Source organism: Callithrix jacchus, chromosome 5 (genome assembly GCF_049354715.1).
Source record: "Callithrix jacchus isolate 240 chromosome 5, calJac240_pri, whole genome shotgun sequence".
Classification (NCBI taxonomy): domain Eukaryota; kingdom Metazoa; phylum Chordata; class Mammalia; order Primates; family Cebidae; genus Callithrix; species Callithrix jacchus.
Window position 1 is genome coordinate 119,532,641 of NC_133506.1, and position 16,837 is coordinate 119,549,477.

Sequence of the window (16,837 nt, forward strand, 5' to 3'; positions counted from 1 at the left end):
GTAACAAGAGTGAAAAGAGTGAAACTTTGTCTTCAAATAATAATAATAATTTAGGGAGAAGGGGGAGAGGCAATAAGAGTGGCCCTGTGCTGATGGTTATTGTAACTTGGTGGCAAGTATGTGGCAATTCATGGTACTAGTTTGTGCAAGTTTTGTGTATATTAGAAATTTTCCGTAACAGAAATTTTGTTTTGTTTTTCAGAGCACAGATTTTAGAGCAGAACAGACTTGGGTTCACATTCCCGCTGGGTTCAAATTCCTGTTATGTTTTGTCTGGGTGATCTTCCTATTTAAGTCTTCTGAACCCTGTTTCCACATTTGGAAAACGCTCATAAGAATAATTCTTGGCTCACAGATTTTTGCAAGTATACAAAGCACTTAGGGCATAACCTGGAACATAATTGGCAAACGATAATGCTATGATAGCTTTACTTGTGCCCAACCGTGCTAGCTATATCAACTATGCCAGCTATGGTTTCAATCTCCCCTCCAAAACTCACGTTGAAATTTAGTTGGCATTGTGATTGTTCTAAGAGGTAGGATTATTAAGAGGTGATTAGGTCATGAGGACTCCACCCTTATGAATAGGTTGATGTTGTTATTGCAGAAGTGGGTTTGTTATGGAGAGGGTGGCTTGTCGTAAAAATTAATTTGGCCCTCTCTTGGTTGCTCCTTCTTGTGCACCTCCTTTTCGCCTTTCACCATGGGATGATGCTGCACAAAGTATGCTGGTGCCATGCTCTTGGACTTCCCAGCCTCCAGAACTGAGAGCCAAGTACATATCTATCTTAAATAAATTGCTCAGCATGTGGCATTCTGTTGTAGCAGCATAAAACAGACTAAGACACCAACTTTTGGGATCAGCCTGCAATCATGGTAACTGGCAGAAGGCTGACCAAATACAAGTTATATATGTCAGACCTTTTACTGAAACTCCTGGAGGGCATTTATTATTTTTATCTTTTTTATTTTTAAGAGACCATGTCTCTTAAAAATAAAAAAGGCACAATCAAGGTTCACCCTTGTACAATCATGGATCATTACAGCCTCAACCTTCTGGGTTCAAGTGATCCTCCTGCCTTAGCCTCTCAAGTAGCTGGGACTTCAAGTGCATGACACCATGCCCAGCTAATTTTTAGTTTTTGCAGAGATGGGGGTCTCTGTGTTGCTCAGGCTGATCTTGAACTCCTGGCCTCAAGCAATTCTCTCATCTTGGCCTCCTGGTGCTGGTATTATAGGTGTTTTGAGCCACTATGCCTGGCCTCCTTTATTAATTTTCAGTGTGGAAGTAGAAATGAGAGATGACAGGAGCAATGGTGGGGTTTGTTCCTGGGTTCACAGCTCTGCTGTAACTGTGAGGGAGCTGCAGAGGTGGGGAGGGGCAGATCAGGAAAGCAGACCCCTGAAATACAATGCCATTTGCAGATCCAGCCTCCTGTTTTCCATCGTGGACATTAATTCATTAGCAGGCAGCCTGCACTTCCCAGGCTGTCCTGGGACTCGAGGTTCTGTCTACCTGGGCACAGTTTCAGGCTGCAGCTGGCAAGGCAGCCCCATGACTTTCTGCAGAAGAGCATGTGCTGGAATAGGAGACAGTGAGATCACAGGAAATCATTAGCATCCCATATTCATTTTCTTTTCCTTTCTATTCTTTTCTTTGCCTTCTCCCCAGCCTTCTACCTCACACCCACATCAGTCATTTTTTCTTTTCCTTAGAGTAGCTGGGAGAACCTATCAAAGCCAGTTCAGGAGCTTGCCTTTTCTGGTGTCTTTTCTAAAGGTACAGCATTCAGCCCTCACCAGATGGGAACCTATCAGCTCAGCAGGCAGATAATTATTTTTTCAACGGTGGGAGGTCCTATCATGAATGGAAATTCAGGCATTTCTGCAGCTGAGGCCCCACCTGGGCAAGTCTGCTGGAAGTGCTAGTCAGTGGAGGAGGGAGGAAGGAGTGAGGTACAGGATGGATTCCTGTTCCGTTTTCCATGAAGCAGTTTGGAGCCTGCTGGACCTGCCCATGAAGTCTCCCCTTAGGGACCAGTGTAAGCCAGCCCAGTTTTGGTCTCGTTGAAGGGGGTCACCTCCTCAGTGAGGATCTGGAACTCAAGATCAGTTATCGGGATGCACAGATTTCACCTCATTCTAATAACCAGCTACCAACAGTGGAGCATGCTACCAGGAAGGTAATGAGCTCCCTGTTATTGGAAGTATTCAAGCAGATGCTGGCTGGCCACCTTCCAAGGATATTGCAAAAAGAAGACCTGACATGAATGAGAGTTTGCCTCTTATGTCCTCCAAAATCTTGTCACTTCTGTTGGTTCTCATGGGGCAAAGGATGAACTTGGAGTCATCACAGGCCCAGGGTTCAAGGCCTAGCTATACAGCTAGCTGGCTAGATGGCCTTGGGCAAGTACGCTTTATGTTTTTACTAAAATACATTATACAGGTATATTTTATTTTTCTGATAATGGGTGATAATTGTTAAAAAATTTATTATGGACACTTTCTATCCTAGCATGTATAGTTTTAGTGTATCTTGTTTGATTTTTAAGTTTTGTGGGTACATAGTAGGTATATATATATTTATCAGGTACATGAGACGTTTTGATACAGGCATATAATGTATAATAATCACATCAGGGTAAATGGGGTATCCATCACCTCAAGAATTTATCTTTTGTGTTACAAACAACCCAATTACACTCTTTTGGTTATTTTATTTTATTTTTTTGAGACAGGATCTTTCTCTGTCTCCCAGGCTGGAGAGCAGCAACGTGATCACGGCTCACTGCAGCCTTGACCTTGCTCAAGCAATCCTCCCGCCTCAGCCTCCAGAGTAACTAGGACCACAGGCACCTATCACAATGTCTGGCTAATTTTTGTATTTCTTATATAGATGAGGTTTCACCATGTTGCTCAGGCTGGTCTTGAACTCCTGGGTTCGAGCAATCCTCCTGCCTTGGCCTCCCAAAGTGCTGGGATAATAGGCATGAGCCACCGTGCCCAGCCTTCTTTAATAATTTTAAAATGTACAGTTAAATTATTATTGACTATAAGTCATCCTGTTGTGCTATCAAATACTAGATCTTATTCATTCTTTTTTTCTAGGGGGGGGGACGGAGTTTAGCTCTTGTTACCCAGGCTGGAGTGCAATGGCGCCATCTCGGCTCACCGCAACCTCCGCCTCCTGGGTTCAGGCAATTCTCCTGCCTCAGCCTCCTGAGTAGCTCGGATTACAGGCACGCACCACCATGCCCAGCTAATTTTTTGTATTTTTAGTAGAGACGGGGTTTCACCATGTTGACCAGGATGGTCTCGATCTCTTGACCTCGTGATCCACCCGCCTCAGCCTCCCAAAGTGCTGGGATTACAGGCGTGAGCCACCGTGCCCGGTACGATCTTATTCATTCTTTAACTATTTTTTTTTTTGTACCTATTAATTATCCCTGATAGGGATAGGAGGCAGGGAAATTCTGGGCAGAAGAGGGCAGGTCCCTGGTGAGGGCCCCACCCTCGAGCCTGGAACTGTGGCACACGTACATTTCTGTTTTCCTGCTCAAAAAAAGTTGCCTTTTCCAAAACCACTCATGGCCCACCATGCCCCCTATCCTGTGCCCATAAAAACCCCAAGTTCTGCCAGCAGAGAAGAGAAAAAAAGAGGAGAAGAGGAGAAGCAGCAGGATGTCAGAGACTATGGTGGGACGTTAGAGAGAAGCAGCTTGACTTCAGAGGGACGCTTGACAGCGTTGCTTCAGAGAGGGATTCAGCGGTGGGGCAGCTGGACTCTGGGGGAAGGTTATGTCCCCATTTCAGATCCCCTTCCCATGGAGAGCCACTTTATATTTTAAATTTATTTATTTATCTTTTGAGATGGTGTCTTGCTCAGTCGCCCAGGCTGGAGTGCAGTGGCAGGATCTCAGCTCACCACAACCTCCGCCTCCTGGGTTCAAGGGCTTCTCCTGCCTCAGCCTCTTAGTAGCTGGGATTACAGGTGCCCACTACCACGCCTGGCTAATTTTTTTTGGATTTTTAGTAGAGGTGGAGTTTCACCATGTTGGCCAGGCTAATCTCAAACCCTTGACCTCAAATGATTTGCCTGCCTCGACCTCCCAAAGTGCTGAGATTACAGGCGTGCTGGGATTACAGGCTGGAGAGCCACTTTCATTGGCAGTAAAATCCCCTGAATTTACCATCTCCAATTTGACTGAATAACCTCATTCCTCCTGGACGCTGGACAAGAATTCAGGTGCAGGTGCAGAAGGCTGTCACACTGACCCTCCACTGAGCTGTTAACACAAGCTGTCCATGGATGGCAAAGCTAAAAGGGTGCCAACTGTAACTCTTTCTGGGGCTTCAGGGGTCATGGGCATCTCCCTAGATGCTACTGCAGGATGGCACAGAGTTTGGCTCCTGCTGGCACCAAAAGTACTCTCCCTGGCTCCTGCACTCACTCTTAAAAATAAGTGAGAACATGTAAAGATTGTCTTTCCGGGCATATTTCACTTATCCTTTTTAATAGCAATGTGCCTAAGTCCTTTAAACCAGTCCCCAACGTTTTTGGCACCAGGGACGGATTTTGTGGAAGACAATTCTTCCATGAAGTGGATTGCAGGGGATGGTTTTGGGATGAAACTCAGATCATCAGGCACTAGATTCTCATAAGGAGTGTGCAACCTAGATCCCTGGCATGCGCAGTTAACAGTAGGGTTTGTGCACCTGTGAGAATCTAATGGTGCTGCCCATCTGACAGGAGGAGGAGCTCCCTTGCCTGTCACTCACCTCCTGTTTGGCTCTGATCCAAACAGGCCATGAACTGGTGCAGGTCTGTGGCCCAGTGATAGGGGATCGTTGCTTTAAACCATGGCTTCCTCATCTGTAAAATGGAATAATAATGAGATTGTGAAGATTACATAAATATTATATAATGAAACTCACATAACATGCTTAGCATTTAGTTAACATGTTGACAGGCTAGGTGCAGTGGCTCACACCTGTAATCCCAGCACTTTGGGAGGCTGAGGTGGGCAGATCACTGGATGTTAGGAGTTTGAGACCAGCCTGGCCAACATGGTGAAACCCCCATCTCTACTAAAAACTACAAAAATTAGCCGGGTGTGGTGGCACATGCCTGTAATCCTAGCTACTCAAGAGGCTGAGGCAGGAGAATCACTTGAACCTGGGAATCAGAGGTTGCCATGAGCCAAGATTGCACCACTGCACTCCAGCTTGGGTGACAGAATGAGACCCTGTCAAAAAAAAAAAAAAAAGTTGATTGATCTTTATTTGAAACCAGTACCGTCCCATAGAAATATGATGTAAGTATCAGATGTAATTTAAAATTTTAATGTAGCCACACTAAAAAAGTAACAATTAACAAGTGAAATTATTCTTCTTATTTTTGGAGTCAGAGTCTTGCTCTGTCACCCATGCTGGAGTGCAGTGGCACAATCTCAGCTCACTGCAACCTCCACCTCCTGGGTTCAAGCGATTCTCCTGCCTCGATTTCTGGTGATTTCTGTTTTTATTTTTGAGATGGAGTCTCGCATGTTGCCCAGGCCAGAGTGCACTGGCACGATCTCGGTTCACTGCAACCTCCGCTGCTCAGGTTCAAGTAATTCTTGTCCCTCAGCCTCCTGAGTAGCCATGTTGGCCAGGCTGGTCTTAAACTCCTGACCTCAAATGATCCACCTGGCTTAGCCTCCCAAAGCAGGATTTGGGATTACAGGTGTGGCCCACTGAGCCCGGCCTCATGTGATTTTATCTTGCCTCACTGACTCCACAGTAGGCACTGTACATGCCACTAGTTCTTGTTTTCTGCAACTTCAAAGCTACTTGCCTGGGCCCAGGATAAGTGCCCAAGAAGCGTGTTTGGACTGACATCCCTACCCAACAGTGGGTAAAGATAACCACTTCCTTTCCACCTACTCATGTTATTTTCCCCAGAAACTGACAATCTGGATTGCAAAGACTGGGCCAGGAGGGAATTTATTCCAGAAACTCTTGCAGTGTCTGGCACTTTACTCTACATTTCCTCATTTTGTGTTGTTTGTGTTGTGTTTGTGTTTGCCGTGGAACTGCCTATGAAGCATATATTTGGATGTTGAGGATGAAGAGTTAATTTAGATGAAGAGTTAATCCAGAGCAAGGTCACAACTCTCTTGAATTCTATGAAGGCTGAGAGGTGATGAAGCCTCAGAAGAAACATGTTTGGGTGCTGAAGATGAAGAGTTCATTTGTATGAAGAGCTAATTCAGCACATATGAGACGCTAGCACTGCCTGCACCAGGTGAGCGGTTCCATAAATGTTAGCTCTTATTCTCTCATTGGTGGTTGGGCAGAGCTGAAGTTCTGATGAGATCTTCTCAGAAAAGCTACATTGTAGAGGGGCCTGGGAGAATCATTCAATGCTCTGAGTTTTCGTTTCCTTTATTCTTGAAATGGGATGCGAATTCCAACTTTGCCAACCTCAAAGAACCATTAGGATGGTGAAAAAGTATCGTGATTTTTGCCATTAAAAGTAATAACAAAACTGCAATTACTTTTGTACCACCATGCCCAGCTAATTCTTTGTATTTCTTTTTCCAAGATGGAATTTCATTCTCGTTGCCCAACCTGGAGTACAATGGCTGATCTCAGCTCACGGCAACCTCTGCCTTCAGCATTTAAGTGATTCTCCTGCCTCAGTCTCCCAAGTAGCTGGGGTTACAGGCACTTGCCACCACACCTGGCTTATTTTTTGTATTTTAAATAGAAACAGGGTTTCATCATGTTGGCCAGACTGGTCTCAAACTCCTAACCTCTAGTAATCCACCCGCCTTGGCCTCCCAAAATGCTGCGATTTCAGGTGTGAGACACCGCAACCAGCCTAATGTTTTGTATTTTAATATGATGATCAGATGAGATATTCTGAGAAAGTGTTTGGAAAACTAAGGGGTCCACCTAAAGTATGATTAGACTTGCACCGAGCTCAGCACCATTCTTGGGCTTGGGCAGGGGGAGACAACAGCGGGTGCCGGGATGGCCCCACCTCTGCATGCGCTCTGCTTGCCCTGCCTTTAAGACTTGAACGTGTGAAAGCATTTTGAAAGCTGTGAAGTCCTACTCAAGGGATCCTTTTATGATGAGTGGGGGTGGAGGCGGGAGAACTCAAGACCTGCCAAACTTCCAGTGTGAACAGAGCTGTAACCCTGTAGCATTTCCCTCCCACTCACCAAGCAATGGGAGAGGGAGCCACTGGGAAACACATACCTCTATTTGTCAGGCTGTGGACAGCGGGACTGAAGGAACTGTTAGCATGCTTTAACACCCACTTTGGGGATGCAGGGTCGCTAGCATCCTTGTTTGGGCACTACTGCATTCCCCTTGCCAGATGCTGGCACCCAAGGCAGGCGGACCATGAGGTCAGGAGTTTAAAACCAGCCTGGCCAACATAATGAAACCCTGTCTACTAAAAATACAAAAAAATTAGTGGGGCGTGGTGGCTGGCACCTGTAATTTCAGCTACTGGGGAGACTGAGGCAGGAGAATGGCTTGAACTCAGGAGGCGGAGGTTACAGTGAGCTGAGATTGGCCCACTGTACTCCAGTCTGGGTGACAGAGTGAGACTCAGTCTCAAAAAAAAAAAGAATGTGGTGGAAGTCATCTGGGTTCTAGTTATAGTTGCATTTCAGGAAATTATTTAACATACTGACTTTAACAAGTTAAGCGTCTTCTCCATGTGTACACACAGGGTAGACCTCTGAAGGGTGGCACTGTAAATTCTAGGGTAATGGCTCTGTTAGTCAAGGCAGGATGACAGTTCAGCCTCCACCCAGGCTAGTGCAAAGGGCTCTTCACTCAGATTAAAGCTTTCTCTCCCAGACTGAATTGCCCACCCCCCAAAACCCCTCCTACAGAAAATTTGGAGTCCTGGCTTATTCCCAGACAGCCCCTACCCAATAGGGTGGTGAATTAATGATCAAACATGCAACAAAGGAGATAAAAAGTTTACTGAAAATGGCAACACTTTGGAATAAATGGCTGTAATGTGCATTCTGCCCACCATGCGGAAGACCCCAACTCAGCCTCCAGAGCTACCTAGGGAGGTTGTAGCTCAACCTCCTGTGTATTGTGAGATGTCCATGCCAACACCAGGTCAGGTTCAGTTCAGTGTCCAACGTCACCCAGTGTCACAGTTTAGCCTTTGGACCTGGGGCTTGCCGTCACTCCTGAATCCACTACAGAGGTTGAACCTTCCACAGCCCTGACTGCTACAACTCCTCCTGCAAAGCACCCTGAGGTGATACTTCTACCTTCAGACAAGGGTCAGACTCAGCATTCAAACCTGACTCAAGTCACAGTTCAATCTTTGGATCTGGAGGTTACGATAACTACAGAAACTACTAAAGAGGTTAAACCGTCTCCAACCATGGAGGAGACCTCAACTCAGCCTCCAGACCTGGGGCTTCCCGTAACTCCAGAACCCACTACAGAGACTAGACATTCTACAGCCCTGGAAAAGACTAAAGCTCCTCGTCCAGACCAGGTTCAGGCTCAGCATCAAAACCTGACTCAAGTCACAGGTCCACCTACTGATCTACTCAGGGTTCATTAGTACAGTCTGAAAGTTACACCCCAAATAAGATTTTAATTGCACCAGAGGAACAGAAGGCCACCAACATATATGAGCTCTGTACCTGCGGAAATGAGACGCTATCATGTCGTGTATTGATCTCAGCCCAAAGCAGAGACTCTGCCAAGTGCCTGTGCCAGAGCCCAACACCTACAATGGCACCTTCACCATCTTGTAAGCATCACCTTTCCTCCATTGTCCTCTGTGTCCTGCCTGACATGGCAGCCTTTTCCTGGAGGCCTTCCAGGGCCTTCTTTATCTCCCCCAACCGCACTGACAACTGACTTTCTGCTTCACCTTTGCTTGTCAACTCTTCCTTTTCCTCATTCTCCTTTACTGTTGGGCCCCTTCTCCAGTCCTTTACTTGTGATTGCTCTTCCTTCTTTTCCTATCCATTTTCATTTATCCCCAGCACATCACTGCTTAACTGCTGCTCTCCTCCCATTTTTGCTTCACCTTCTTTACAGCAGCCTGTCCCTCTCCGCATCTCAGTGATAATGCTGTAAGTGGTTAAGAGTTGATTCTGGAGCCAGGCTGCCTTGGTTTGAACTCAGTTCTGTCATTTATTAGGTTTGTGACCCTGAACAAATTATTCTGCTCTGTGACTCGATTTCCTCTTTTTTTTTTTTTTTTTTTTGAGACAGAGTCTTGCTCTGTCACCCAGGCTCGAGGACAGGGGCACGATACCAGCTCACTGCAACCTCCACCTCCTGGGTTCAAGCAATTCTCCTGCCTCAGCCTCCTGAGTAGCTGGGGTTACATGCGCACACAGTCACGCCTGGCTAATTTTTTTGAATTTTTGTAGAGATGGGGTTTCATCATGTTGCCCAGGCTGGTTGCAAACTCCTGAGCTCAGACAATTTGCCTGCCTTGGCCTCCCAAGGTGCTGTGAATATAGGTGTGAGCCACCGAGCCCAGCCAATTTCTTTATCTTTAAACTGGGGATTATGCTAGTTACCATTTCATAGGATTGTTGTGAAATTTAGGTGAGTGAATACGTGAAATACTTGCAACGGTGCCTAGCATATGTAGGAGTGTTGGCTGTTTACATGATTACTCAGTCCTTTAGTTTTGTCCAGAACTCATCTATGTTGTCCCTGGCTTTCTATATGTAGCACTCATTTTGTGTCCAACCTGGGGCTAAGTATGTTACTGTCTCCAGAACATGAAAATGATAGGAGGGAAGAACGAGAATAGGCATGAAAAGGGAGGTATATATAATTAAGTACTAAAAGACGATGCAGATCATCGGTGCTGTCATTCACGGAGACCGGCAGCCGGAGGAGTCCGGGCTGGGAGAGGCCGACGGCGCTGTCAGTCACTGAGGTGGGGTGGGGAAGCTTCCTGGGCTGGGCAGCCTTCCTGGGCCGGGCCTCCCAAAGTGCTAGGATTACCACCGCGCCCGGCCTCCACTTCCTTCCTGATTTTGTCCTCCTGGCCCAGTGAACACCGCGTGGATTACCTTCTGTCTTAATGAGCGGGCATGATGCTAGACTTAGGCACGGCGCTAACTGATGGTGCCTGTGATAATGCTGCAGAGAATTCTCATCTGCGGTTTCACTGAAAGCCTGGTCTTGTGTTTTGACATAAGGATAAAATGCCAGGCCCACGTTGCTAAGTTAAAAATCACTGGTTTGTGCCCTGTTCTGTATTATTTTGGGTATTATCACAAGGCAGAATTTTGTAATGAAATCTGTAGGCCAGATCAGTGTCTTGTATTTGAAAAATAATTTTTCCATTTTAATTTTTAAAATTGGCAGGTCAAAGTTGAAGAACAGAGCTATCAGAATCAACTCCCCAATACCATATTCTACAAGGTAAATGGTTGGTTAATATTCTTACACAAGCTATAATTCTGTGGATACTCAACAGTAGCAGGAAATTTAGATGAAATTTGCAACCTATTATTCCTTATTACTATACTCAACACAATTTTGTTAAACCACTAAATTAAATGATATTTAACATTTTCTAAGCTTTCTTAGAGAGCTACGCTGAAAGATTTTTGGAAAATTCCTTCCTGTGGCATATGAGGCTAATGCTATTTTACCTCTCACAATGTCCAGGACTTTTTCTAGCACAGATCATAGGGAGAACACTATCAGAGGCAGTCTAATTGAGCAATCACTGTTGAATAATCTCAATGAGTAGAAGTAGAATTGATTCATGCTTATTTATTAAATAGTGTTACCTTCTCCACTTAAAATAGCAAATAGTATATATTACTCAGGCTGGATAATTAATTTTTTAAATAAATGCATGCTCAGAATGTATATTAGTAATTATACTTCGAATGAAAATTTACTTCTGAGACACATAAATATATGCATTATTTGTGACATGGCAGTTTAGGGAGGAGGAGGAGCTTCATAGCCTACATTGTGTTAGCATCCCTAAAGCATTTGATAATATTTTTTGAAGTTTTATTTTCCCTTATTTACTTCAACCAGACAAATATCTTTAAATGAAAAATTTCCTCAAGAATAAAACATCTTTTTAAGAAAATTATGGAAGAAATGCTAAACAACTTGATTATCTGAACTAAAGAGAAGTTGGAAAGTGTTAACCTTTTATCCTTATTATGAAAAACTTTTTTGAATTTGAATTTTAAAAATTGTTCTTGCTTTATGAGATATTTAGGGCTCAGCTATTATAATTATAACCTCCACATACTTAAAAATAAAATATTTAGAAAACAAAACTTGATCTAAAGCCATAACTCTGTCTAGGATTCCATCACAGAAGAATTAGTTGGTATTATTTAGGATAGATGGTCCTCTATGACTTTTCTCATAGTTAGAAGATGAGGAGTCAGATGGGAGAATGACTTTAAGTTATACAGAAGGCAAAATGCTGCGTCATAGACGTCAGGATGACCTAACAGTTTTAAAAATCAGCTTCAAACTCCAGTTGCTAATGTTTTGTTTGTGCATCTTAAGGATTTGGGATTTTGTGTATAACTGGGTTTTGTCATGTTGCATATCTGTCTAGGTCTGTGGACTCCGCTAGTAGCAAACTTAACTTTATAAGACTGCTGATTTGACACTTAGCAGTGACCATATGTGGACTGCGCTATAAATAATGTGCTTCTTAGAGAGCTGCATGGTGCAGCATTGCTATATGGCTTTTCTCTCTGGTCTTCATTGTGTCATCTGTAGTGAGCTATAGATTTTTTTTGCTTTGGGCATTTTTACAACTTGTTTGCATGGGTTCATCTAGTAGCATCTATCTTGCTTGTAGTCTTTAATACACAATCAACCAAGCTTCCAATCCACTCAAGAGGCTCACTATTTTGTCACTGTCAAAAATGGGCTAAATGGGCTGGGTGTGGTGGCTCATGCCTGTAATCCCAGCACTTTGGGAGGCTGAGACAGGCAGATCACAAGGTCAAGAGAACGAAACCATCCTGGTCTACATGGTGAGACCCTGTCACTACTAAAAATACAAAAAAATTAGCTGGGCATGGTGGTCCGTGTCTGTAATCCCAGCTACTCAGGAGGCTGAGGCAGGAGAATTGCCTGAACCCAGGAGTTGGAGGTTGCGGTGAGCCGAGATCGCGTCATCACACTCCAGCCTAGGCAACAAGAGTGAAAACTCTGTCTCAGAAAAAAAGGCGGGGGGCGGGCTAAATGATGTAAATTGAATGTGACTGTCAACTAAAACGAAATTGAGTACAGAATTAATATTTATCCAGTCACAGACATACCTGTAACAAAGTTTTCTCTTGAGACATAATAGTCTTGTTTCCTACTGTAAAAAACTTGCAGCCAGGCATGGTGGCTCATGCTTGTAATCCCAGCACTTTGGAGGCTGAGGCAGGCGGATTACAAGGTCAGGAGTTCGAGACCAGCCTGATCAACATGGTGAAACCCCATCTCTACTAAAAATACAAAAATTAGCTGGGTGTAGTGGCACATGCTTGCAATCCTGGGAGGTCAAGGCTGCAGTTATCTATAATTGCACCACTGTACACCAGCCTGGGCAACAGAGCAAACCTCATATCCGAAAAAAAAAAAAAAGTGCCCTGATTTTCCCTGATAATCAGCTGCTTAGCCCAGTTTTCCAGGTTGTATGCTATCATAAAGTCAAAGAAGGAAATGGTTCTTTAAAAACAAAACAAAACAGAGCATTTGGGAAGCTTAATCTTATTCTAACTTCTAGTTAGGAAAGATAACAGTAAAATAATGTTTGTCTTTCCTCGATGACTCCAGAGAACATTTTATCATTGAGTGTGGAGATGTAAGACAAACAGTTTAATGTGCAATATTTGGTTTTAATGCAGAAATTTGTGGGTTAGCTTTACAAACTGATTTCAGGAAATATGAGATTATGTTCAAATGGTTTACCTTGTTTTCTGCTAACATTACTTAGAGACTTTTAATCTTTTCTAGATTAACAATTACATTTTAATACATATAGAATACTTTGTCTTAGATTTTTCAGTTGTCCTTTGGATGAATAGCATCATTTTTTCAGGTACATTTAGTCCTTATTTTAGCCTTGTCTTGGTATTTCACAATAACTGTAAAAAGCAAAGAACTGGACAAAGGGCTGCAGATGTTTCCAATACCTTGACCCCTTAAACAAAAGCTGACATATCATTGTTTCTAGCATTTTTTTCCATGCAGTTTACTTTGAAATACTTTTTCCAGGGTGCTCCTGGGAAGATGAGACATTATGTGTGTTGGTTTCTCCCCTGCATGCACTAATGGTTCTTTGCTGTTGACTTATTGCGAGGCCTGTTTCATTCTAACATCTTAGCATTTTTGTTAGGCCACATGTTGAAATGCATCATTCAGTCTGTGCTTGGTGTCACCGTTTTTTCAGTTTAATATTGGCTATATGCTAGTTAAGTATTTATTATATATATATTACAAATATAGAAATATATTATATATATGTACAAATATATATACACACACACACTTTTTTTAAACCAATCAAGTCTAGCCTGGATTTTGCTCTGATTTTTTTTCATTTCTAGTGGCAGGGCAGTCTTACACTTACAACTTACTTTGTATCATGAAAGCCTGACACATAAAACAACTAAACACAATGTAGATTTTCTTTAACACAAAAATCTTAAAGACGTGTTGTTTAGGTGGTGGATATGACTGTGTACGTACTTTGATTTTATGCTTTTTTGTTGTTGTTGCTGCCCAGACTAGAGTGCAATGGCATGATCTAGGCTCACTGCAACCTCTGCCTCCTGGGTTCAAGCGATTCTCCTGCCTCAGCCTCCCCAGTAGCTGGGACTACAGGCACCTGCCATCATGCTCGGCTAATTTTTGTATTTTTGTAGAGACGAGGTTTCACCATGTTGGTCAGGCTGGTCTCGAACTCCTGAACTCAGGTGATCTACCTGCCTCAGCCCCTCAAAGTGGTGAGATTACAGGTGTGAGCCACTGCATCCAGCTGATTTTATACTTTTTAATGTTATTTTAAAACTTCATAAATGTATTCTTCCCCATTTCGCTTTCCCCGTTTTCTCCATTTTAAAATGTTATGTACAAAAGTTGCCCAGCATGCCATCAGAAGGGACCTTTACCCTATATCTTCTTCACATATAAAATACTAGCCAGCTTTTCTTTTTACATCAATGTTCCTCTTACTGGGTGCATTTACCCTATTATTACCACCCTTTTGCATCCATATATGTAGAATTATCTCTTGCTTATCATCTCCTGAGATGTCACTAGTTAGGGAAGAATATACTATTGGAATATTTTTTGGTTTGTTTCTCTATTCTGTCTGTCAGGGTAATATTGGACACTGTTTACTCCAGAAACATGGGTGGAAGCTGGGCCAGGGATTGGGGAAATCTCTTCAGGGTAAGTCTTTACATTTACCAAAAACAAAGAAAGAAAACTGTTTCTGGTGCGGATCTTGTACATGAATCTATTTGTTGTCTTTTTTAAAAAAGTGCTTGGGTTTTTCTGCCCCCTGCCTTTTTACCCTTAGAATAGTCTGTTTTTCCTGTAACTGTATTTTAAGTCACTGTTAAGCTTCTATATTTTCCAGTAATTTGCAAAAGTAAGCTGCTGTGTCATTGAAACTTTCAAGTCAAACATACTGTGTGTGGCTCAACCTGTTTTAAACTTTTTTTTTTTTTTTTTTTGGTGGAGGTGATGGGTGTGTGGAGTGAAAGGAATGCAAAATATCAGAGTATGCTTTCTTTGTGCTATTTTTTTGTTGTTGTTAATCAATGAGAGCTTGTTGTGTTGCTCAGGTTGGCCTTGAACTCATGGCCTCGCCTCCTCAAGTGCCAGGACAACTGGTCGGAGCCACCGCGGCCCCCTCTTTGTGCTATTTAATAATGTATTGTGGCTTCAGTATTCTAAAGCGAATCATTCAGTAGCAGATTTTAATTCTTTTTTTTTTTTAATGGGCTTGGGGGATCGTTGTGAAAGTTAAGATCTTAGCTAACTGACGTAGGGTAGCTGTTGACACGTTAGAGTCAGCTCAAGCAGAGAAGCCTCTTTCAGAGTCTGAATCTTCTAGAGGACTAGACTCCATCCTACCAGATGTAGGAAGAATGCTCTCTTCTATACGAATATGTCTTATTGATTTCTTAATAATTCTTATCCTTTTAAATTCTCCCTGAAGCTGGTGATTGCCCTGGCTCTTTTGCTCTGCAATAAGAAATCTGTGTAGCGGTAGAAAGAAAAGTTAACCCTCATGAAACATAAAATGAAAGCAGAGGTTTCCACAGGCTCTCTGAGCAGAGAGGTTATTTCTCAGGTTCCTATCAATGTCTGGGAAACGTATGGCTTAGAGTTTCCATTGCATTTGTTACTCTGTTTAACTATACCACTTGTTTGGATTATTTCAGCTTCTGAGTTCTCGCTAGTTGGAACCCAACCAACTGCATTCACTTTTTAGCTCTCTCAGATTCAAGAGCTACTGTTTGTTCTTTGCAGATGTGATGTGAATGCTGCCTCAGAAATGATGGGAATCATTGTGCCTCTACATCTGGTCACGGGGAGCTTATTATATAAGGGCATCTTTAGGGAGAAGTGTGCTGTTGACAAATTCTTTGAATTTTGGAAATGGATTTTCACAGCTTGAATGCTGAAGTCTGACCAATTCCAGTGTGTTGAGTGGAACAAAGACAAGTATAGTGGCTCATGCCTGTAATCCCAGCCATTTGGGAGGCTGAGGCAGGAGGATTGTTTGAGGCCAGGTGTTCAATACCAGCCTCGACAACATAGAGAGACCCCGTCTCTATTTTTTAAAAAAAGAAAAAATTAATTAATTAAAAAGAGGGATAGAGAAACCAAGAGGATAGGGCTTGAAATATAGGAAATTTCAGTTATTAAAACCTTTACTTTTTAAATTCTATTTCTGTAAATTCAGTGGTAACAAATAGGAAAATGCTCAATAAATATATTTTGATGGAATATTCATTACTAAGCATTAACCTATTCTTTTAGGTAGATAGAAAGACTTGATTATCTTTAAAATCGTTTTCCAGTGGCACAAGAATTCTTTGCAAACCATACAAAGAATACTCTGATTAAGAGCAAGTTGTATGGCATATAGACTACAGAATTTTTTTTTTTTTAGATGGTGTCTCCCTCTGTCACCCAGGCTGGAGTGCAATGCTGCAATCTCAGCTCACTGCAACCTCCCTCTCCTGGGTTCTAGTGATTCTCTTGCTTCAGCTTCCTGAATAGCTGGGATTACAGGCACATGCCACGACACCCCCTAATTTTTGTATTTTTAGTAGAGATGGGGTTTCACCATGTTGGTCAGGCTGGTCTCGAACTCCTAACATTGTGATCCACTGGTCTTGGCCTCCCAAAGTGCTGGGATTATAGGCATGAGCCACCATGCCCAGCTAGACAACAGATTTTGTAAGAGTCCAGAAGAGAGAAGACAATGAGGACTGAAATCGGGTGGCTTTTTGATAGAATTTGTCCCAGTGGTTTGCATAGTTGTAAGTGTTGGGTTGAAATGAATGGAGGTAATGGCTTTAGAAGAAGACCAGAAGACTAGATTTGCTTTTGCCTCCAATATGAAATCTCTCTTCTATTCCAGGATGCCCAGGAGCATTGTTGATTGTTACTCTCTTTGTTCAGGCCATTTCAGAGTGGGGCCTGAACAAAGATGGGGCCATTTCAGAGTGGGGCCTGAACAAAGATGGGGCCATTTCAGAGTGGGGCCTGAACAAAGATGGGGCCATTTCAGAGTGGGGCCTGAACAAAGATGGGGCCATTTCATAGT

General features: G+C 43.1%; 1 pseudogene; it reads left to right on the plus strand.

Annotated features, from left to right (window-relative positions):
• Nucleotides 1–8,024: 8,024 nt before the first annotated feature.
• Nucleotides 8,025–8,792, plus strand: LOC108592022 (leucine-rich repeat-containing protein 37A3-like; annotated as a pseudogene).
• The last annotated feature ends 8,045 nt before the right edge of the window (nucleotides 8,793–16,837 follow it).